Raw genomic sequence first — 25,692 nt, 5'->3', positions numbered from 1 at the left:
ACAGTTCAGAGCCTGGAGCCTGCATTGATTCTGTGTCTTCCTCTCTCTCTGCCCCTCCCCACTCACACTCTGTCTCTCTCAAAAATAAACAAACATAAAAAAATTAAATTGAAAATATTCACAGTTTTGATTTCAATTTGACACTATATATTTTATAGCTGAATTCAAAGAGAAGGGAAAGGAAATACATTCAGGATATGCAGTCAGTATGGGAAATGTTGTGCTGCAGAATCTAGCCACAAAAACATCTGAAAACAAAGATTTAGCCCATGCCGCATGGCTGTCACCAGTTGGCAGGGAGCTTTGCCTCTTAGAGTCACTCAGAGTTCCAGGGTGACAAATGGGCCACCATTTCAAAAATTGCTACTCTAACCAGCATCTCAAATGTTGGTGGTCTCCGTGCCAGAAAAAAACTACAACTAGAGCAGTGCTTTGCAAGCTTTAATTTGCATGAGTTCACCTGGGGATCTTGTGGAAATGCCAGTTCTGATTCAGCACACCTGGTCAGCATCTGAGACTACTTTTAAAAGAGGTCAGATGACGATGGTAGTCTGGGAGTCACTTTTTTTTTTTTTTTTTTTTTTGGAGTAGAAGTCTAACTAAACAGGCCAGTAAATGTTCTGGCCCACAAGTACAATTTCATTAGGCACATGGTGCCTCCCAGCCACGAGGGAACTGAAAGTGCGATCCCCTCAGACACCAGGAAGAGAGAACTGAAATATTTGGTAAACATCCAGAGCCATTAACATGGTTATTATTTATATAGCACAGAAGCAAAGTAAATACTTTCTTTCATGGTTTTTAAGCTCAACTGGTCATTGTATTAAAATGTTAATCAAAAAAATTTGGCAGGGATTCTCAGCACTTGGCTGTATATCAGAATCAGTAATGGGGATTTTTTAAACTAAAATATCTGATCATTCTGTGGTGGGTGTGTGGTGGGGCTTGGGTATTTGTAATTTTTCTTTTAATAGACTGTTCAAGGTAATTCTCTAGCCTTAAATGAAAAAACTGAAATGGGTTCCTAAGCATCTTTTTGAAGGTGTAGAACATAATTAAAAAGGTTTTTTAAACATTTATTTATTTTTGAGAGAGACAGAGCATGAGTGGGGGAGGAGCAGGGGTGGGGCGGTGCAGTGCAGACACAGAATCCAAAGAAGTCTCCAGGCTCTGAGCTCTCAGCACAGAGCCCAATGCGGGACTCGAACTCCCAGACTGTGAGATCATGACCTGAGCTGAAGTTAGATGCTTAACTGACTGAGCCACCAAGGTGCCCCTAGAACGTAATTTAAAGAATGCTTTTAATCATAGATATCCTCCACCACATCAATGAAACACAGTATAAAAGCAGTTGTATTTTAATTATAATTGAACATCAACTTATGCCTGTGATGAGAGAAACATGTATTTTTTCCCAATTAAAAGATCTTACTTTCACCCCCCTTTTTAATTACTGTTAGTGCCTGAGGGAAAGCGTTCCATTTAGGGAGCCACTTAAATTATATATTACATTAATAAATATATAACATTTAAGTTGCTCCAATATGAAAGTGTTTTACCCAAAATACTGATTTATTTAAGCCTATGAGTAGTGAAAGAAAGAAAGAAAGAAAGAAAGAAAGAAAGAAAGAAAGAAAGAGAGAGAGTGTGTCAAGAAGGTCTGGAAGGTGGGAAAGGAAGGAAGGAAGGGAGGGTGAAGAAGGGAAGGAAAGAGCGGAGAGAGAGACAGAGAGAGAGAGAAGAGAGGAAAGGTAGAAGCTGGCATATGGTCCAGAGCAGTAAAGGAAAGCCACCGAGCTCAAACATTGAAATCATCTAGCATGAAATGAAATCTTAGATTCAAGTTGTAATGATTTATGAATATTGTTAGAGTGAATCTCTTTGTGCAAGTCACTTGGCCCTTTTAAAACTCAGTTTCCTAGTACTTGAAATGGAGAAAAGAATTGCCTCACAAGACTATAATTAAGCTAAGCGAGAAAAGGTGTGTATCTCGGCACAAAGGCCAACATATTAGTATCCATCATAAAGGGTAGTTACTGTTTTTGTTGGCATGATGGAAAGGAGCTGCCTATAATATGGCTCTGATAGCACCACTAATAGTAAAATGTCAATCTTCCTCATTTCTTTGGAGCTCTATAGCACATACAAAGGATTTAAATTTTTAAGTTCTTACGTCATTGAACTGTGATAATGTGTGGAGTTAAGGGTTACTATTAAAGGGTAGAAAAGTAGTGAAATATAGGCTAGATTTGTTAGGCCTCCCCAACACAGTGGCTTTGATGAAGGCCACACAATGATAAACAAAAAGAGTATAAAGGTCAGGGTCGGGGGGGGGGGGTACAAATGATGTCATGATGAGATCTACCTCATCTCTATAACACAGTGGTTAGGAAAATAGGTTCCTGAATCCCAAGATAGACATCTGTCACTTCCTAGCTTTGTGGCCTGGGTCAAGTTATTTGTCTTTTCTAAGTAAGGATTTCTTCTTCCATAAAGCACATGTGGAAATAGAACTACCTTAGATTGTTGTATGGAAACCAATTTGACAATAAATTTCATATATTGAAAAAAAAAAGAACTACCTTAGAGATGTGTTATGTTGTTACTTCAAAAATTGCCTGAGGGGAGAAAAAAGAGAGGCTCAAAGAGTTTAGGTATGATGTCACACAGGTTTTGGGTCAGCTTATGACCAAGTCAGCCTTAAGTTTTCCTCAGGTGGACTAAACTCTGGATAGGCCTCTTCCTCGCTCTTGGCCCCTGACTTCCCTTTTCTTGGGGAATTTATGTTAGAATACTTCCTACTGTAAATTCTTTTGATGGAGCAGCTCATGGGAGATCAATTTGACTCTGTCAAAACAATTAGAAAAACTGGATACAACTTTAAAAAAATCTGATTGGTAAGGTCAGATTGCTGCAGAGGCAAATGGGAAAGAAGAGAGCTCAGGGAAAGGAGCAAGAAGACACTTTTCCTCTCTGGGTGTCTACCAGTTTTGGTGCTGGGATGGTGACAGTCTGCAAACAAGGCAGAGAACCAGAACCAAGGCAGATAAGCTGACAAGCTTTTGGCAATTGCATGGAGCTGGTGAATAATTTTTGTTTGGGACAGCCAAATAAGACCTGGGCACAAAAATCTCAGTTCACATGTGGGGGAAGTGAACACTAAACTTGACATTTTCACTTTGAGGCCTATCTGGAATCCTGGGAAGAGGCTAAGAAGTGTACACAGCCAGATGATACAAAAGAAAGTAGATTTTTCAACATGCTCAGGTGGTGAGGAAACTGTTGTTTGAGTTTAGATTCTGCCAAGAAGGAGGGCCCTGGTAAACGCTCCAGGCTCTCAATAGGAACCCCTGCGGGGTTAGGAATGGAGGAACACTGAAGGCATCTGAATTTGAGGAACACTATAAAGCAACTTTGAATCAGACTATACTTGAATAGATTAAAGTGAGCTGCCTTCAACTCAGGCTACCTCCCAGAAGACACATAAATATCTATGAAGGAAGAGACTGTGGCCCAGGGATTACAGTTTTTTTCTGTTTAATTTCTGATGTGTAGTCCAAAATTACCAGACACGTTGGGGCGCATGGAAGAGGGAGGAAACAGACAATAGAAACTGCAATGTACAAAAGTGTGTTTCCCCCAAATTCATATGTTGAAGGACCAACCCTCAGTGTTGACTTTATTTGGAGACAGAGTTTATAAGGAAATACCTGTGGTTAATTGAGATCATAAGAATGGAGACTTGACCCCATAGAATTAGTGTCATTCTAGGAGGAGGTGCTAAAGAGCTTACACTCTCTCAGCCATCTACAAGCCATGAAGAGAGCTCCCACTAGGAATACAATCAGTGGGCACCTTAATGTTAGGCTTCCCAGCCTCCAGAACCTCAAGGAATACATTTTTGTTTGTTTGTTTGTTTGTTTAAGCCACCCAGTCTGTGGCATTTTGTTAGAGTAGCTTGAGTGGACTAATACAGAAACTTGCCCACAAAAAATCCAGCTACATTTTTGATTCGCATTTTAGTATCCATAGACTACGGGGTACCCCTGCTCAGACCTCCAGAGCTCGCTCTCTGGTGTAACATCTCACAAATTCTAGCAGCATTAACCTAGCCAAACTCTGTTATGAGGCTTTTCACTTCAGTGAGACTGCAGTATTTTCCTTGTGTTACAGTCTGGAAATGCCTTCAAGAAGAAAGCTAGAGACTCCTAGATACCATGTCAGTTGTTTTCCTTTTCTTAGGAATCACAGCCTCACTTGTCTCAATGTCTGAAAACACTTGTTTCATATATTTGACCAGTTTTTAAGTTGTTTACTGTGAAGGTGCAATTTCCATGTTCCTTCATGGTCAGAATATGAATACCTCCTATTCATGTTAAAGATTTTATCAAACCAGAAACAGTAATTAAAATATCTATCTATCTATCTATCTATCTATCTATCTATCTGTCTATCATAAAACAGATCAACAAAATTCCTCCAAAAACTACTGGACTTATTGCAGTGATCATTCTGTAATAAATATAAATATTGAATCATAACATTGTATACTAAAACTAATATGTTATATGTCATTAATACCTCAGTTAAAAAACAAACACCTTGAAGGTAAAACGTTGAATGACAGAAATTAGGAAAGAGAGAAGAGCAAAGATTCCTTTTACAGTGTACAGTTGCTTCAATTCAACATCATTTGGGGAAACTTGTCAGTCCAATAATGCAAGAAAAACAAGTCAAATCAAACTCCTAGGAATAATTCTAAGGAAAGAGACATAAGACCTCCATATACAAAGCTACAAAATAATTCTGACAAAAATGTTCAAAAGACCTTAGTTAATGGAAGGATATACTATTTTTGTAAATTAGAAGACTTAGGATTTTAAAGATCTCACTTTTTCCTAAATTAATCTGTGATAAGTTAAACATAATTCTAACTATTATATTCTTGTGATAGAAAACCCAGGTGAAGGGACAAAAAGAAGATTTAACTCACCAGACATACAGATTTCTTATAAAGCTATAGTGATAGAGATAGTGTAGCATTTGGCAGAAGGACAGGTAAAGAAACCATAAATGGAAAGTTGAAAAACAGACCCACATGTGTATAATTTCCTACAATGCAGGTAGATAAAAAATAGTTGTTTCCACTGAATAATTCTGAGTACCTGAATATACAAATATATTACTACTTAGAAATTATACCCTTAAGCATATACTCAACAGAAATGCATCTAAAGTGCCCTCCAAACCCATGTACAAAAGTGTTTACAGTAAGATTATTCATGATATCAGGAAAACCAGAAGCAGATATAATGATTATCAGTGATAGAATATATAAAAATTGTAGTAAATTCACACAAAGGAAATATTAAACTCACGAAGGACATTGAACTGGTAATGTAGGGACAATATGAATATAGCTCATAAATATATGCTAAACAAAAGGAGCCAGTCGCAGAATAATACATAATGAATAACATTTATAGATAGTTAGAAAGAGGAAAAACTAATATATGGCAATGGAAGTCAGAATAGTGGTTACTTTGGGCATTGGGCGGCCACTGGGAAGAACTACGAGAAAGGAATCTGGATTCTGGTTATGTTCTATACTTTTATTTAAGTGGTAGTTATGTAAAAGTGCCTGTGGTTCTAAAAGTCTGCTAACATCTATACTTATGTTTTTTATACATTCTGTATAATTTTTCTGTGTATGCCATACTTCAGTGAAGTCTATGCAAGCACAGATATTACTCCAAATATGTCAGAGAAGACTTGTACATTGAGACCTACAATATTGAGCGGAATATGTCAGCTATTAGAAAACTACAAATAAATGACTATGTTATAGTTCTGAATAGAAGAAGATTAGTTCCATCTTGGTGAAAGGTGGTTGGAATTGGAGGCTTTCAGGAGGAGATGAGATTTGAGATGAACCTGAAAAGAAGAGCAGGTGATTAATAGTCAGAAATGAAGAGAAGCAGGTCATTCTAGCCAGAGAAATAGCATCTCCTTCTCAAAACTGGTTAGATATGTAAGAAAACTGACAGCAGTTTTATTTATTTGGATTATAATCAATAACATGAAATGAGGTTGGAAAGATGTTAGGGCTATATTCTGAATGACTTCAAATAACAAAGTAAGGAATTTTGGATCTCAGTAGATGCTAAGGGGCCATTAGCATTTATGAACAGAAGAAAGTCGTGATCAAAATTATGCTCCATAAACATAAATCCTTTGACCTCGATATTATTGGAAGAAGAAGAGAATTGATGTAGCAAGAAAACATAAATGGATATTATGAAAATCTAATTCACTTTCATTTATCAAACAGTTATTAAAGGTCCACTGACTGGCTCAGGCAAAAATTAGTGAACACCTAAATTAGACCATTCAAGGGGGCGGGTGACAAGTGACATACATGACATTTCTATTAAGGAACAATTTGAAAAATTCTTTGTTGAGTACTACTAATAAAAATTTATGGCAGCATATGAATTAAGAATGTATTCAGCTGCCATAAACAGGAACTGCAACTAATAGTAGCCTAAACACATAGGAGTTTATTTTTTCTCACATAATACAAAGACCATAGGTAGATATTACCAATGTTGGCTCAGCTTCTGAAAAAAATTGTCACACCCAGGATTTTTAACTCTCCTGCAACATTTTTAGGCTGTTGGCTTCTACCCTTTGCTATGATACTTCATGATCACAAACTATCTGTGACGTTTTCAACCCAGATCCCCGATCAAGGAAGATAGAGGAAAGGGCAGTGCCAGGCAATTCCATGAGTTTTTTACAAGAAGGTAAAAGCTTTCTCAGGAAATCTCCCTCTAAGTTTTCAATGGCTGTGACTGGATCACATGTGTAACCCCAGCTGAAATGGAGACTTTGAAAGTGGAGAATGAGAACAGGATATACATGATACACAGGGCCGGACACACTTTCATATGAAAATCCACACCACCAAATTATGATCTCACAAGCAACAAAAAATTAATAAGTGAGACTACATCAAACTGAAAAGCTTCTGCAAAGACACATTCAACAAAAAGACAAGGATACCTATACAATAAGAGAAAATATTTGCGAATCATATACATGATAAAGAGGGAATATCCAAAATATATAAAGAACTGCCACAACTTAAATGCAAAAGAGCTAACAATTGCATTAAACAAATGGACTGAGGAACTCAATAGACATTTTTTTTTTCCAAAAATGCATAAAATGGTTAACAGGTACATGAAAAGGTGCTCAACCTCACTTAATCATGAGAGAAAAATCAAAACCAAGATAAATTTCAGATTGTTATAAAGCTGTAGTGGTAAAAATAGTATGTTATTGGCATAAAAAGAGGTATGTAGAGAGCCCAGGGAGCCATAGGGAGCCCAGAAATAAACCCATGAATATATGGTCAATTAATTGATAAGAATGGAGTCAGGAGTATGAAATGAGGAAAAGATAGTCTCTTCAATAAATGGTATTGGAAAAACTGGATTATCACATTCAAAAGAATGAAACTGTACCTATTTCTTATGCCACACATGCAAATCAAGTCAAAATGGATTAAAGACTAGATTTAAGAATGGGAACTGTAAAACTAGAAGAAAATGGAATAATTGACATTGGTCTTGGCAATGATTTTCTGGATTTCACAACAAAAGCAAAAATAAACAAGCGGGACTAAAAAGCTTTTGCTCAGCAAAGGAAACTATCAACAAAATGAAAGGCAACCTATAGAATGAGAGAGAATATCTACAAACTACAAAGTAGTTAATCTCCAAAATATATAAGGAACTAATACATATCAATAGCAAACAACAGCAAAACAAAAACAAAAAAAAAGAAAAGCAAAAAAAGCCCCCACAGAATCCAATTTAAAAATGGGCAAAGATATGAATAGACATTTTTCCATAAAAGACATACAAATGGGTAACTGGGACATGAAAAGGTGCTCAGCATCACTGATCATCAAGGAAATGCAAATAAAAACCACAATGGGTTATCACCTCACACCTATTAGAAGGGCTATTATCAAAAAGACAAAAGGTAACATGTTGGTGGGTGACGATATAGAGAACACTGTTGGTGGGAATTTCAACTGGTACAGCTACTATTGAAAACAGTGTGGAAGTTCCTCAAAAAATTAAAAATAGAATTACCATTGGATAAGCAATCCCACTTCTGGAAATGTATCCAAAGGAAATGATAACAGGATCTTGAAGATATATCTATACTCTGATAGTCACTGCAGCATTGTTCATTAGCGAAGATATGGACAACCAAAGTATCTGTCAATGGATGAGTGGATAAAGAAAATGTGGTGTGTGTGTGTACGTGTGTGCACAATGGAATATTATTCAGCCATGAGAAAGAAGGAAATCCTGCCATTTGCTACAATATGGATGAGCCTGGAGATTATTATGCTAAGTGAAGTAAATCAGAGAACTACAAGTACTGTTTGATGTCACTTGTATGTGGAATGTTAAAGAGCCAAACTCATAGTAACAGAATAGTGTGGTAGTTACCAGGGGCTGGAGGTTGAGGGTAATAGGGAGATGTTGGTCAAAAGGTACAAACTTTGGCTATAAAATAAACAAGTTCTGGGAATCGAGTGTATACCATGGTGATTATAGCTAATAATATTGTATTACATACTTGACAATTGCTTAGAGGGTAAATCTTTAATGTTTTCACCACAAAAGAAAAAATGGTAGTTGTGTGATGTGACGGAGGTGTTTGTTAATTCTATGGTGATAATCATTTTGTAATATATATGCGCATCAGATGAACATAGACACCTTAGACAATGTTCTGTGTCAATTATATCTCAATAAAGCTGGGAAGAAATTATGATCCTGTTATCAGGAAGAAAGTAGAAAACTGATAATATTCCTAAAACAATTTTTCACAGACACCCCTCCACCCACACACACATATATGAAAATATGGTGCTTGTTCTTAAAGAATATATATGATAGATGTGGGAATATTGTATGTGCCCATAAGAAATGACTACATTTAATATGCACTTGAGAATTTCTGTCTAATGTATGGGATATATTTTCCATTTGCATATTTTAAATTAACTTGGCCATTCTTTGCTTCTTCCACAAATTGTCTTTGATCACATGCAATGCAAATTTTAATATAAAAATTGAGAGCAGAATCATTAAAGAAAATAGAAAAAAGAAGAGAAATAGATGTGATCTGATGAGATAATGATGTGGTATGCATTCAGCCTTTCATGGCAACTTAGCTGAAAATAGAGTTAGTAAGAGATTTCTCATTATTTGACTTTTTTTTAAGTAAACAGTTTTATTTTAAAAAAGAAAAAAAAAACTTTCTGTCATGGAAAACATGAAGGATTAATAGGAACTTTTTAGACTTTATCTGAGAAATATTAATAGCAGGAAGCTAAGATAAGTTATGACCTTAATAAGAGTGGCTTCCTATAGACTAAGTTTTCAGGTATATTAATTTCCCATTCTTTCCCTCAGTCTTCATTATCTGGACCTGATCATTTTACATTTATTTTAATGGCCTTAAGATTTTAAAATGGCTACATCTTTAATTGCCATGTTTCTGAGATTTCATGAGTGAATTTTTTTCCTTGAAGTAGGGACTAGGTTCCCTCGTTCCCTGCTATATATATATTTTGTACGTGGAAGGCAGTCAATAAATATTTATTGAATAAATAGGTAGGTGAGATCAAAACAAGAATAAGGAATATTGTGCTTTTTCCCCAGCAGTGATTCTAAAAGTTACATTAACATTCCGCATAGAGAAAGTTTTGCTATTAACCCTAAATGTTACAGTCACAACATTCCATCTTAAATGGTTTATGCCTCTTTTTTATCTGATATTCCAAAGTATCCAGCATGGTATCTGCTACATTGGGTCATTCAGTGAATAACTGACATTATCCTGGACAGAGACATTCCTGAGAAGAGTTAAAACAATATTAAACTGGTACATTATTTCTGATTCTTTCAGTGTCAAGAAAGAGTTTCTTGAACTAGAGAAATAAAAGGTTAACATATCTATTACACTACTCTTCCTAAGTATTAGATGCTCCAGGCAGCCTTTAGAAAATGCTGGATCACAGCTCATTCATAGTTCTTTACTGATAGTGCCTAACTGCTGTATCATCGGTTATAAAGGGATTCATGTGCTTCAGAAACAAGAGGAACAGGAAGTTGCATTTTATTGTCACTGTTGAGGAGACCGACTGTCATTCTAGTTCAGACAGATGGCATTTCCCCCTTCTTCGCAGAGCCCACAAGGATATTTGCAATCAGGCCAAGAGTTTTTCCACAAAAATTAATTTGAACAGCGTTTTGAATTTGCTAAAGCATTTGGAAAATAAATCATAACCCCAGATTTATATACAACATTTTATGGAGAAGACCATTTGGCATGAACAACTGTAGTAGTAGGTGGTCACTACTCAACTGCTTTGACCATGTGAGAGCCCAACTGTGGTGCCTCAATAGCATAACTGTACGTATATAAGTTTTATACACTTCTCAGTGTATTGTATTATACTCTAAATATATTTCACCAAAAATTATTTTAAATGGAGTGGGAGAGAAAGTTGTGGTTAATGGAAAGAAAATTGCTAGCTATAATTCTGAAATTTTGAACCCAGATAGAACAACAACTATGCTTTTCACAGAAAAAAGGAAAGAAAGCAAAGTGTAATCCATTTCATGAGTGCTAATCCACAATGCAATATGGAATTCTTGATCAGGAATTGTTTGAAACCTGAATTAAATAGAAGTGGAATAACGTGTGTACCAGCTCTTAAGCAAAACATTTAATGAAAAGTCATCATCAAGACAGAGTTCTGTGGAGCCTGGGGAAATACACACTCATTTCACCTAATCCTGATTGTCTCAGTTTGGTCCTGCTTTACTCTTTATCTCCCACTCATTTCCTGTCTTTATTCACCATCATCCTTCTGGCTTTATACTCCATTTCCATTCCTGAATTTGTATCCCTGTACCTGACAGCCAATTTCACATTTATGTCTTTCCAAACCTTGTCTCAACATGACATTCTTCTTATGAGTGTCTGATCCAGTCCATCCAAGGGGGATTTGGACAGGTAATATCTCTTACCTTTTAGGAAGAAGAAAGTATAGTGTTTAATAATACCTTTATGAGCAGGACATACTTATTCGAAAATAACACTTTATTAGAGTAATAAACAATACATTTAATCATGCTCTACCTTTTATGTGCATATGCCTAATAGTAAGATTACTTAGAGTACTAGCTATGAATCATAGCGCCCCTGTGGTACTCCAGAATGCACCAAGAAAGAGAGTGGAAAGTGCTTTAGAAATAATACAAATTATATTTGCTAATATCCCTTGAACACTTGTCATGTGTCAGGCACTGTCTGGACATCTTGTAGCAAGTGTTAAAACAGTAAAGATATCTGGAACATTGCATTTCTGATTGGTCCCTAGTCTCAAAATGATGAATATAGGATTGGGAATTGAATAATGATTAATTGACACACCTCAACATTATAAAACATTTCTAAAAGTTGAGGTTTCATCATGTGGTGGTTTGACTTTTTCTATCTACCTTGGATAACATTTGTAGGAGTAAAAGGATTTTTTTCTCCTTTTATTTTTGTTAATGTTTTATTTATTTTTGAGAGACAGACAGAGACAAAGTGCGAGTAGGGTAGAGGTCAAGAGAGAGGGAGACACAGAATCCGAAGCAAGCTCCAGGCTCTGAGCCATCAGCACAGAGCCCTACACAGGGCTCAAAACCTCAAAATATGAGATCATGACCTGAGCTGAAGTAGGACATCCAACCAACTGAGCCACCCAGGTGCCCCAGAAGAAAAGGATTTTCACCTGAATTTCCTAATCAGGAGGTAGTACTTGGTAGCCCTCAGAGTGGCTCTTTCAAGTGGTCAAGATAATATAAAACTCTCAAAACAGGTTAAATAGTAAAGGACCAGTTTGAATGCCTTTTATATTCCAGTGCTTTTTCAAAGCCTTCTCCCCTCAGGTGATACATCCTTTCTCTATTCTTCTTCTAGAAACTTCTGCACATTCCTTGATACCTGGCAGCCAATCTATCTCCATTCTATCTCCATTAGAATGCCTAATAAGCACCTTAAACTTAACACATCCAAAATTGAACTCACCCCTCTGGTTCTAGAGTGAGTGTTACTCTGATCTTGCCTAACATATCTTAAAAGCAAGCCCCAATAGGGTCTTCCATTTTTTAAAGTAACTTAAATACATCCCAGACAAAAAAGAAAAAGCTGAAGAGTATGCCTGAAAGTATAAAATATCCAGGCCCAATAAAGTAAAGTTTGTAATGCCTGGCATCCAATAAAAATGACCAGGGTTACAAGTAGCAGGAAAATAGAAAACATAATGATGGAAATAATCAGTCAAAACCAACTCAGAACTTTGACAGGTGTTAGAATTGGTAGACAAGGCTTTAAAACAGTACTATAATTGTATCTCATGTATTCCAAAAATTAGAGATATAGAAGATCCTTAAAAACCCAAACTTGTAGAAATGAAATTACAATGTGTGAGATATACATGGGGTGGAATTAACAGAAGACTCTACATGGTAGAAGGGAAGAATAGTAAATTTGAAGCTGAAGCACTAAAGATAATTGAAAAACACAGAAAATAGACAGAAAAAAATGAACAGACATGAGTGGCTGTAGGACAATGTCACAGGCCTAATATGTATAAAATAGGATCCCCCACGTAAATGAAAGAGAGCAGAACATACTTGAATAATGCCGTAGACAGAATTCTAGCATAGTTCCAAGATTTCCCAACACCTGCTGAGCCCACTCTAAATAAGCCTTGGGGAAATGGATATGGTGGATTTTATTCTTTTGATTAGTTTATAAGACATAATTAACCTTAAAAATGAGGTGATTACTCAGGTGGTCCTTGACCTAATCACATGAGTTTTTTGAAAGAGAGCTTTTTCGAGCTGCAGAAGAGAAAGTTAGAGATTTGAAGCACAAGATCTAACCAATCACTGCTGGCTTAAAGATGGAGCCGCCATGTGCATGGAATACAGGGAGCCTCTAGGAGCTGAAAGAGTTCCCTGGCTGACGTCCAGCAAATAAATGAGAACTCAGTCCTAAAACCACAAGGAACTAAATTCTGCCAACAAAAAGAATGATTTTGGAAGAAGATTTTGTACCCAGAGCCCCCAGAGGGGAACTCAGGCCAATAATTTAACTTCAAGGATGTGGAGGAATTGGAACTCTCATACGCTTCTCGTGGGAATGTGAAATGATATGAGCACTTTGAACACAGTATTCCAACTTATTAAAAAGTGGTCACCTATCATATGACCCAGTCATTCTATTCCTAATTATTTAATTGTTTACCCAACATAACTGAAAGTGTATGTTATAACAAGATTTGGTATGTTCTGGAAGGTTTATTTATACAGTAGCCCCCATCCACAGGGCATGCGTTTGAAGACCCCCAGTGAATACCTGAAACCATGGATCATACTAAACTCTATATATATTATGTTAAAAAACATACTCTTATTCAAGCATACTTATGATAAAGTTTAGCTTATAAATTAGGCACATTTAGAGATGAACAACAATTATAAAATAGAGTATTTCATAACAGTATACCATAATAAAAGTTATGTGAATGTACTCTCTCTCCCTCTCAATATCTTATTATATTTACTCTTCTTCTTGAGATGGTATGAGATGATAAAATGTCTAAGCGATGAGATGAAGTGAGGTAAATTATGTAGGTATTGTGATGCAGCATTAGGCTACTATTGACCTTTTGACCCTATGTCAGAAGGAGGATCACCTATTTCCAGACTACAGTTGACTGAGGGTAACTGAAACTGTGCAAAGCAAAACCATGTATAAAGGAGAACTATAGTAATAGTCATAAACTATAAACAGTGCAAAATCCCATCAATTAGTGAGTAGATAAATAAATACAAATACCCTTCTATCTATAGAGTGCAGGACTACTGACAATAAAAAATAAGGAACTGTTGATATATGCTACAGCAAGGGTCACTCTCAAAACAATTATGCTATATGAAAGAAGCCTGATACATATAAAAGTGTATATAATTCCGTTTATGTAAAACTCAAGAAAATTAAATTCTCATCTATAATGACAGAAAGCTGATCAATGACTACATAGGAATGGGGGTAGAACAGGTTCTAGTGGAAGGAAGTAGTTTACAAATGTGGATATGAAAACTTGGAAATGATGGATATATTTATTATCTAGATTGTGATGATAGGTTAATGGGTGTTGACATAATATTAAAATATATAAAATTTTGAACTTTATGTGCGGCTTGTTGTCTTCAGTTATACCCCAATAAAGTGGTTTTTCACTAAAGTATAATTAACATAGGGTATTATGTTAGTTTCATGTGTATAATATAATGATTCAACAATTCAACATTACTCCTCAGAACCTGTAATCGTAAACTAGGCCTGTGTAAAGGTGTGCTTGGAGTACTCAGAATAGGGGGATGACCATGAGGTTTTAATTTTTTTTCCCCCTGGGACATAAAATGTCTTCAAAATTTGAGGACATTTTTTATATTATAAGGTAATAAACACCTATGTTATAAAGTACAAAATGCCCATGATTTTATCCAAAAAATATGAGATATCAAAGAAATACTGAGATTATTTTAGATTGTCTCTTCTATTTACAGGACTTCACCAATTCCCCCTCTGTCTTTAGAGGAGAATTCTTTTTAAATTTTTTTTTTAATTTTTTTAATGTGTATTTATTTTTGAGAGAGAGAGTGCGTGCAAGCGGGGGAGGGGAAGAGAGAGAGGGAGACACAGAATATGAAGCAGGCTCCAGGCTCTTGAGCTGTCAGCACAGACTCAGGAACCATGAGATCGTAACCTGAGCTGAAGTCAGAAAGCTTAACTGACTGAGCCACCTGGGCACCCCTAGAGGAGAGTTTAATAGAAGAATTCATATTAATATCTTATAGAGGTATTGAAGGGAAGTACAAATATACTTTTGTTAAAAATGTACTCACGGAGTTGTGTTTGAAAACATCTGTTCAGTTCAGCTATTTTTTTTTATAATAGTCCCCAAGGAGAAAATTAAACAATATCACACTTAAAACAAAATGTTCTTTTCTTCCTCCTCTTCCTTCTCTGCCTCTTCCTCCTCTTCTTCCTCCTCCCTTTTTCTTTCCTTTAAATGTGTAATCATGTTCCCAAAATTCTAAAGAAAATTTGGTGTCTCTTACAAATGGAGTAAGGGACAAAGAGAGGATGTAATTTCAATATATGTATATAAGAATTTTAAATTACCAATATACTTTTAGCAGACTTCCAACCTGCTGGGACTTCACTGACATATATCAGTGGGTAAAAAGAGGACACCAAGACTTGGTGAAGCCAGAAGAGACAAGAGGTTGACTACTAAGGTGGGGTTATCAATGGTACCATGTGGTACTCTGGACCATGATGACCATGGCCTGAATTGGACTGGCATCAGCCTTCTATTGACTTCAGGTATATATTGGTTGAAGAAATGAAAGACAGTTTTCATCCTTTGGGGAGTTGGAAATACCATGAGTGTCAGTCAATCATGTTGGAGTTGAGAACATAGTTTCATTGAGCAGCAATAAACTGAAGCTGAAACCCACCAAGAAGACTGAGCTAATACGGGCAAACATTGTGGCTCTAGAGGCCCCTGAATTCTCATCATCTCATCCATCCAGAGGGTCTATTGCAGCAAAAGTCATTCTCAAGTTTACTGATTTCGAGACTGAAATCTTCTGTCTTCATCTGCATTTACTAAAACAATTTCGCCTAAGCTTGGCCTCTGAATGAAGTCATCATGACAAGAAGTGTAATGACTACCATTGGCTGGCAAATTGAAGAATAAAAATATAGGAGAAAAGGAGAGATTCTTCTACCAATCAGTTATTCTTGAGTCTTCAGTTATCCTTTTCTCGGGAAAAAAAGGCAGATAATCTAGAAAAGGGAAACACTGAGAAAAGCCATAAATATTTCAAGAAAACACATTTCTTAGCATCACAATTCAAAAGAATGATGTACCATTTTGTCACTTTTTCTTGAAAGAGACCGTTAATGAAATTAATATAATTGAACATAATTGAGAGCTGACGCTGAAGACTTAGTCATGAACTAGCCACTAGAGAGAGACAGGTTTAAATTGCAGATTACTTTTAAAGCCATTAACCACCCCAAACTTAATAAAGTGAAATCTTCACACTGTTAAAGGGAGGGTAACAGATGTTGTTTTTAATGTTTAATGAAAAATATTTATCTGCTGTTATAATGAAATCCTGTTTCCCTGACCCTCTTTTATCTTCTAGTTATAATGTACTGTTATGTTACACTAAAACATTCTTTCGCAAGATGATTGGTACATCAGTTTTTGCAATTACTCAGGCTTAATCTTAAATAAATGTTATTTTTTGTGGAGCTTTCTATAATGCATATTTGAAGAATGAGAGCAAGTGTATGGAAATCTGTGAGAGTAAAATGGAGAAATGGCATTTTTTTTCCTTCATCCAACATGGTAGATGAAGATCTGTAACCACCGAAAAGCCTGTCTAATTGGCGTAGCTTCAAGCTATGAGAGGGACTGAGTTGGCAACTGTGCCTTCTCTTGGATGATCTTTTCTTTTCCTTGGATTATTTAAAGAAGACTAATTTCTTAAAGCCTTAGGCAACAGGGTCACAAGCAGTAAGCAAAACTTGTATCAAGAGAATAATGATATTTCAGTGTTGGGGAAAAATACCGTCATAGCCAGGAAGAAAGCAATCAGAACTTAAACTGCAGCAATCTGGAAGCTTCTCCTCAGGACCTGTTCACAGCTGGTTCACTGTTTTAAGCAGCTTAAGGTGCCAAACAAGTGGCAGGTGGGAAGGTTATGTAAAAAGCTCTGCATGACTTGAGTGACTGTAAATGTACAAGAGGCAAATGCAGAGGGAATGAACTCCCCTGAGATTAAAAAGGAAGGAAGGAAGGAAGGAAGGAAGGAAGGAAGGAAGGAAGGAGAAGAGAAGAGAAGAGAAGAGAAGAGAAAAGAAAAGAAAAGAAAAGAAAAGAAAAGAAAAGAAAAGAAAAGAAAAGAAAAGAAATGTTGGTAATCACTTTGACCAAGAGACAAAGCTGGTTTCTATCTATGCAGACCGGAAGTGAATAGTATTGTATGTTAGCTCATCAGCCAGTGTAGATAGAGCTCCTTTTAACTTGAAAATGGGTTACACCTTCTCAATTTTGTGTAATAACACAGAGAATACACCTTGATTTCACCTTCTAGTCTTAGAACTAGCTCCTAATCCTTTTATTTCCAGCTCCAAGAAAGAAAAATAGCAATCAGAAGGGAAAAAAAAATGAGAGAAAAGCATAAAACATCAATTTAGTCTCCCTGAAACATCTGCTCCCATAAGAAAGGGACACTTTCCCTTCTTTTAGATAGATCCTGACAGATTGAAATATTAAACAATCAAAGTTTGCTCCTATCAGTTATATTGTGATGAAGTGCCAAAAGTAATCTTGTCCTTGACCATAGATGAAAAGATCATTACCTTCTGAAGAACTGCAAAGATGACCTAGAAGGCTGTGTGGAATATAAAGATATTATAGTTAAAAATGGACTATGACTAACAATTCAATTCTACAAATATTTACAGAACATAGCATCTATTATAGGCCAAGAACTATGTCAGGTACTTCAGGGGGAAACACAAAGATGGCTAAAACTTAGCTCCTAATTCAAGGAAGCTTAAGGTTTAAAAGAAAGATGAGAACAAGCACACAAACTGTAATAGGCAGCAAAATACAAAAACAAACAAACAAACAAAAAGCTCCTTTAGAGTTGTTCAAAGATGTTTAGAAGAGGAACTCCAAAGTTTAGAGAGAGACCAGTTGGTCACTCACAATGGGTTTGATGGATTGAATTGGGTTCCCCCCAGGAAGGTCAAGGTTGGTGATCCAGGTTGGGAGAACAAATGAGCCAAAGTATGAAGATACTTAGAGATGCTGGTTGGGATGTAATATGTAAGAGTGGTTGACCAGAAAATTATTGTGTCATGTATTTCTTCTAGGTACCCATATTTGTGACTGGTGTGTTTATTTTAAACTTTTTCAAAGGAAGAATGACATATATAACCAAAAACATGAACAAGCCATATAGCTGTGTGAAATTTCCCAGTTATTCTTCCTTGTAACCAGCACCCAGTCTGGTAAATGATATTACCAGCATCTAGAGGTGTCCTGCTCCCTAACCTCCTTCAGTCATACCCCCAGTGATGATCATTATCCTTAGTGTATCGTTGTATCACTAGAGATTAGTTGGTTTGGAACTTAATATAAATGAAATATTATACTATATACCTGTGTTTGGATTCTTTTTACTCAACCTTCTCCTTTTTGTTCTATGTAACTGTAGTTTGTTCTGTTTTATTACTGATTAGTATTCAGTTATACGGAGTTGTAGGGAAGATCTCCTGTCGATGTTACACTTGAGCCTGTGAGGCTTTTGTTTGTTTTTAATCTCAACTTTTCAATCAGATAAGTGGACTGAAAAAAAACTCAGTTTAAAAATGGGTAAACAAATGCAGTCACTGATTAACTTCAATATGTACGCAATCAAGTATTTACTATATTCAAATATGAATATTGATCAGTAATTTTCGTGATTAGAGATGAGTATCAACTCCAATGAGAAGACTGGGGGCTGAATTGGGTCACTTCTTTGTTCTCTTTGATTGCTTCTACTTTGTTTCCTATACTGGCCTGCATTGGCTTTTCTTTGAGTCCTGTGCTATTGACTGTAATTAGTGGAGTCCTTGAATGTACTATATGTGTTATATTCCAGTGCAAGAGACTTTTGCCCAAACCTAAAAGCAATGGGACTTCTATTGACTGTGTCATGTAAAAAAAATTTCTTGCACTTGTTTTGTTTCCCAATTCTAGAATAAGTCTGTTGAAAACTCTTACTTTCTCCAATGAAAGGAAGTGTTATCTTCCTCTTGAGGAAGCTCTGTGTTTTGAGCAGGAAAAACTAACTTTCAGGGCTGCCATCTGGAAGGTTTCCCACTCAGGAAACTTATACAAATTCTCTCTCTATTGTCCTCAAAAGGATCGTCCATCCCTGGATCTGTGGCTCTCACCGTGTCTTACGTGGGTAATGTTTATCTGGGGGAAAATAGCAGTTCTTAGGATCAGAGGCAGAACTTCCCATCCCAGTTACCAATTCTGATCATTACCTTCTTCTATCCCTGATATCTGCTTCTATATGCTTTTGAGGGGAGTGAAAAGGAAGAACCAAGAAAATGGTAAAGGAAGACGATGGTGCTTTCGCAGTGCATTGTGTATACGTTCAGAAATTCAGTAAGACTGAAAGACTGCTAGGCACCGTACTCCGTGGGAGCTCCAAATACTGCTTCTCCCTGTAGACTGAGTTGTGTTTTGTTTTGTTTTGTTTTGTTTTGTTTTGTTTTGTTTTTGTTTTTGTTTTTGTTTTTTTGTTAAGAGAACAAAAAAAGTGAAAGCAGTGGGAGAAACTTACCCATTTTAACCTTTCTTGCTATTGTGAAGCTATGAATTTCTGGGAAGCATTAAAGTTCATTTCCTTTAATCCATTCAAGCTACAATTCCATTGTATGTAAACACACTCACTGGATTCTATGACTACTGTATAGAAAGATGTATTAATCACTTGGGTGGGACTTTTAGGTGGTTTGGAACTTACATAGCACCAACAACATCTTCATGAGGATATGGATGCTTCATGAGGACAAGCATCTTAAGAAGAGATAGCATTATAATTTTCAAGACGTGGCAGGATTTTTTTTAAAATTAAATTTGATTGTAATATTCAGTTTATTACAGAAAAGCACTTCCGCTGAGTAAACTATCTCACATAATAACATTCGATATAATAATACCACTGTTATGGTATTTTTAAAACTATTTCTGAATGATAAAGGAAGTGTTGAATTTTAACATGAGAATTAGAATAGAATATTTATATATCTAGTATCAATTGAATGCCCATTACTGATCTACTTACTTTAATTCCACAAATGTTTATTGAGTGGTAGCTGACATTTGTCAAATGTGGGGAATATAGTTAATGAAATCAATTGTCCTACATTTCAAGGAGTTTATGGTATAACATAGGAGACAATGAACAGATAACGATCATTGTAAGATACATTTCATGATGGAACTATCTAGCACCTATGGGAAACCAGAGGAAAGAAGTTTTGATTGTTGTTTGTTTTTGTGAAACTTTTATATGTACAGTTTCCAATTCTTGAGCTGGATGGATTTGGAAGGCAGAATGAGTTTAAGAAAGTGGAAGTTGGGAGGCAAATGCGGTCCAGAGATAAACTTTATCTCCTTCATCTTTACAACACTCCTAACAGGCATTATTAACCATATTTCACAAAAGACATATATAAATCTTAGCACTGATTTCTGGCCACAGTCTGCTGTCTGTACAAGCCTGTTTACTCTTCTACTCTATAAAACCTGAGATGTTGGTCCATAAGTGACTTATTTTAATACTATTATTTTTCTTATATAATAATTCATGATTCCAAACCTCTTCAAATTAGTAACCTTATGTTAAAGTAACAGTAATGTTATCAAGTAGAGGGTACGCATCTTTATGCCCCTTTTCATATAGGGAAATGGCTTAGATTGATAAAGAAACTGGCCCAAAGTCACCCCTGATTGACAGAGTGAAATCTAATCCTAATTCCGTGTTGTATTATTTTTGTACATTCTCTATTTCCCTGTCTCATAGTTACTGTGATAAAATGGAGGATAACTATGGTATATTTATTTTTACAGGGAGCTTATGATCTTTTCTTTTAAAGCTGTAAATGATAAAATTTGAAAAAATAAACAGAGTTTTAACTGGAACAATTCAAAGAAGAATAAAGGGCATGCCCTGAAAAATGCTAGAATGCATGAAAAGATACAGGTGTCTTGGGAGGATAGCTAAAAAGATTAGCACATAGGTTTCACTCTTGGAAGCAGGGAAACAATGTTTTCAAGCAGCTTCATGGGCCATTTGCTATATGCGGGCTGAACAAAGTAGGCTCCCGTGACTCCAAGAACCATAGATGCTGTTTGAGCCCTCATAGCACTGCTGTTAGTTGGTGCCTCTACCAGTTTAGGTAGGATTTAGACAGTAAATCATAACTGAGGGGAAAAAATAAAAAAATCCATGGGAGCTCATATTTAAAAGAGGGATACTTTAAGAGAGGATGTCATCACCTACCCAGATTTAATACACAGGACCACATTATATGCATGAGAAATAATTCCATATATTCTGCGGTCATGTCAGCTGTATCTGAGGGGTTACTCAGAGCACTATAAAGTTGGGTCAGTCACCTCTTAAGACTACAGTGAACAGGGAGAACTAATGAGTTGATCCAACAGATATTTAAAAACCATAGTTAAATTAGTTTAGCTGAGGTTATAATTCTCATTTTCATCATGGATTTTACTTTTCTCTGTAATGTAATTTTCTCTGATGTAATAATACTGAAAGACTTTAAATGATTTAAAACTCCATAATACTTTCATTCTTCATATCTCATTAATTCCTTAACATTATAATGATGACCAATCCATAAATGGAAACACAAAAACAGGCTACACTGATGGACTAGAACCCTTGCTTTTTGCTGAGATAAATCTGAAGACAGCATGTACTGAAGATACTTCAATAATTAAGGTCCAAGGAAAAGAAAATTTTGCAAAAATCAAATTTAGTGCTTCCTACATGGATGAGCTAATGATAACTTTGTAAAGCATGACACAGTCTTTTTCTCTCACATCAGCAATTTTTCTGGCATATCTTACAATTGTATTTTGTCATATGGGTGCCATATTATCTTTCTCTTAGAGACATGTACATACTATATGAGAAGATAGAAAAATAAAGTACAAAGGGGTCCTGTGTTTTTTACTACAAAGTTATATTAAGTTTCCATATTGCAACTCCTATGGAACTCTAATTCCCAAATCTGATTGGGTATCAGAACAGTCTTAGAAATAGTCTGAATGCAACTTTGGGCTCCCCATCTTTTCCTACAGAATCAGAACACCAGTGTTGGTTTGCCCATGAATCTATATTTTCAATATTCTCTATGGTGATTCTCATGCACAGCTAGATTTGGGAAACACTGTGATAAAATACACAAACCAAATATTAAGTGTGAGTACATATTCGACCCTGAAAATATTTGTGAATATGTGTAAAGTTTCTTTTACGTTGCAAAGTATATAAAAGAATGATTTTACAGTAAGTACTCCCCAACATCAACATGACAGTTAAATGCTGCCCACTGTTATATACCTAGCATAGTGCCTCTCAGCTAGTTGTATTGGTTTTGGTCCTGGGTGACAGCATGAGTTTCCAAGTGCAAACATGATGAACGTTTCTACACTGTATTGAAATGGGGAGCAATGACTTCCAGGGGTGAATAGCATGTGTCATCAAGTCAGCAATAGTCCTAACAGCACCTTTCAAGAGTGTTTCACATATATACATATAATTATAGTAATCACCCTTGATTACGCTCTTAAAGTTTTTCTAGGTAGCCTTTCAAATATTTGCAAAATTATTTAATGTCATATTCCCCAAAGAACTATGAGATATATGTTATTAAATCTACTTTACAGCCTCGGAAACTGAGGATCCCACAGGGACGTCCAACTCTATTAACTATATGTTTAAACCAGCAAGATTATAAAACGCCCACATAAATGTTCTCACTGGATACATAACAATGATAACAGAATGTTGTCTTCATAAATATGGATAAAATTACCAAGAGCAAAATATATCAGACCCACCTTTCTTTCTACCAGAGTACAAGTGTTCCTTCCCCCACCTTCTCTCCCATGCCTCTGACATGCTAGGTTCAATGAGGGGAGCCTGCTGAGTTTGGGACTGCATCAATCAGGAACTGTAGGGCCGGTGGGCATTAGAGACCTTCTATTAAGTTTTCTTATGAGTCACTAGTGAAGCATAGTAGTTTCCTGCCTCTGGCACTCTGTAGAAAAAAACAGAAACAACAGTCAGTTTGACCCTGTCACATAGATTAATCAAGAAAGGCATAACCTTTGTACCTTTGGCTGGTCTCTGATAAGGGGAAAAGGGCATTATGATAGATACTGGCAGGAATCACTTCAATCATCTTTAACAGTCCTGGGACATAAGGCAAGGGGCTTAAAACTTTCATTTAAAACATGTTTTTTTTTTCCTATTGAAGTTTCTGTAATTATTACCTGTGTTCCTTCTATCATGCTCTATTGTGAACAACTTCAAAGAAAAGAAGCAAGTTCTTTAGATCAAAGTAAAAAATTGACTGGAAGAAAATGGATCGTCTTTCTACTACACACACACACACTCACATTCTGTTGTTATGGTAACATAAGATCTAAGAATGACACACCAAATAATATGGTACCAAGGCGCATTACTATCATCAAATGTCACAATAAATGTGCTTGGGCTTCTGAATATGACATACCAGGTTGTTTCCTGTTCTTCTCAGTTCTTTTACTTGAGGCCAAAGCAACTTACTCTAATGGGAACTAAATATCATCCATCATCCTTCTTAGTGGATGTTTCTTGCATGAAGAGATTCACTAACTCCACTAAAAAGATATGCAGCAGGATGAAAACTGAGCTAGTTCCTAAGGGAACAACTTCTTATCCTTTATAACCCATTACATCACATCTCTATGGCAGTATGCCCAACTGAGTGATTCATTTGTATATATATTATTTGTGTTGATGTGTATAACTTTGAATTGGCTAAATATGTGCAGACAACGTAAACCATATTTATGTGCTAGAGAGTGGATGGAATTTTGCCTTTTTTTGAATGCTACTGCATATTTATATGGTAGCTTTTTGTTTATATTTTCTCTAATATTCTTACGTATATTAATGTTTCATTCTTGATATTGACTCACACCTGTATGTATGCTTTGCCAATGGAAAGACCAACACTGGTGTTCTGCTTCACCAGAAGAAAGGGTGGGTCATAAGTCAACAGCAATCTTCTATAAAAGAATATTGGGAGATCACAAGAGTGAAAGGTCAGACATGTGGGAGATCTTAGAGATGATGGAAAAAGATCACACATCTCAAAGAAGCATGTGAAGTACCAAGCTCTAAACCGTGAGACTGAAATTGGCTTCAGGGACTATTCCCACTTTCATGTAGGAGCAGAAGCAGAATAAAAAGCAAGGGCTATCGTAGTGTGGACCTTGAGGCTTCAAAGACCTGCCCTTGACTGGGTGCCATCCTCAAGCGCTGCTGCCCTTCTGTCTCTGATATTTCACCCTCATTCTGCACACGGTGGGGAGGGGTTTAAACCAAGAATTTGTCTCCAAGATGTGTAAATAGAGATTTCTGAATCATGCCAGTCCATTTCCAAAGCATCTTCTACATTTATTCTTAGGAGCTCATTTAAACAGAAAAAAAAAAATCCATAAAATAGCTATTTAGTTAGTGTCAGCTAATTCCACTGCTCTGGTCCCTATTTATTTGAAAAATGTGCCATCACACAGTATATTTGTGATAGGACTGAATTAAGGGTGATAATACTGAAAATACTAATTTAAAATATATGCTAGAGTTCTTAGCTTAGTCAAACACATTTAGTGTTTCTCTTCTCAATATTATTCTCACCAACTAACCATTTCAAGAAATAATTTAACACTGAGTGGTGAGCTCAACACTGATAAAGGAGGTCTATCGTCTCCAAAGCATTTACTATCAGTTTACTTATAGTATCTTAAAATGCCAAAGAAAATGAAATTCCAACCCAGTAATTTAGCCATTGTGCTAAATGTATCTTCTGATGAGATCGCTGCATATTACTGAAGACCAAATTAAAAAGTCGGCGAAAATGGATTGGAAAATAGAAAGATTGCAGAAGGAAGACAAAGATAATAGCACATGAACATGGACTTCTGTGCATGTGGAAACAGTACTCAGTATTTTATTTTTATTTAGAAGTCCAGGTTGCTGTGCAGCACAGAGCATGTGGGGCCTGCCGGTAGAAAGCAGACAGGGAGGCATAAAACCATTTTGAGAACACATACAAACACCCCTCCAAATGGTGTTTACCTCTCACTGATAAAAATGAAACATTGATTCAGGAAAGGTCCCGGACACCCAGCTGGAGAGAATGTTGATTTGTGAAGCACACATAGGAGACTTGAGCTTAGCACCAGATGCTGAAACCCCACCAGCTTTTGAGAGGTTTTTCCTCTTGTGCAGGATGACAAAGGAGGAAAAGACAACCATCTTCTCATTTTTCATTTTTAGGTAGGACTGGCACAGGTGTGCTCTTGTTCCCTGCAGTTACTATTTCACAGTCGTGAGCCTTAGATTTCAAAACACCCTTCCTCCTGACTCCTCACTTCCCCACCCTGTGAGGTGGGCTGTACAAGGAGTTCCCCTAACAGAGTTAGAAAGGCAGCACCACACGTGCACACACAGGCACACACACACACACACACACACACACACATTTAATCATTCCTTACATTCATTTATTGATCTACTCTACATGTTGAATAAATGACTCAATGTAAGGGGAATCAGCACTAATATATACTTAATATGTAAA

At 36.3% G+C, this 25,692-nt stretch overlaps 1 long non-coding RNA gene across 2 annotated transcripts in view; it reads right to left on the bottom strand.

Annotated features, from left to right (window-relative positions):
• The window catches only part of LOC122233114, a 31,117-nt gene extending 7,690 nt beyond the window's left edge, over positions 1-23,427 (bottom strand). The window contains exons 1-2 of one of the 2 annotated variants that reach the window (XR_006210575.1): positions 23,333-23,427; positions 22,898-23,097 (exon numbers count right to left, since the gene is read on the bottom strand). This is a non-coding gene — a long non-coding RNA (uncharacterized LOC122233114). Of the gene's footprint in view, positions 1-11,046; positions 11,127-15,065; positions 15,165-22,897; positions 23,098-23,332 lie in introns of those variants that run through there. The other variant, XR_006210576.1, reaches the window with a different exon arrangement.
• Between the last annotated feature and the right edge of the window lie 2,265 nt (positions 23,428-25,692).

This window comes from Panthera tigris, chromosome D4 (genome assembly GCF_018350195.1).
Source record: "Panthera tigris isolate Pti1 chromosome D4, P.tigris_Pti1_mat1.1, whole genome shotgun sequence".
NCBI lineage: Eukaryota > Metazoa > Chordata > Mammalia > Carnivora > Felidae > Panthera > Panthera tigris.
Note: the sequence above shows the minus strand (reverse complement) of the source record. Positions and strands in the feature narration are given on the sequence as shown.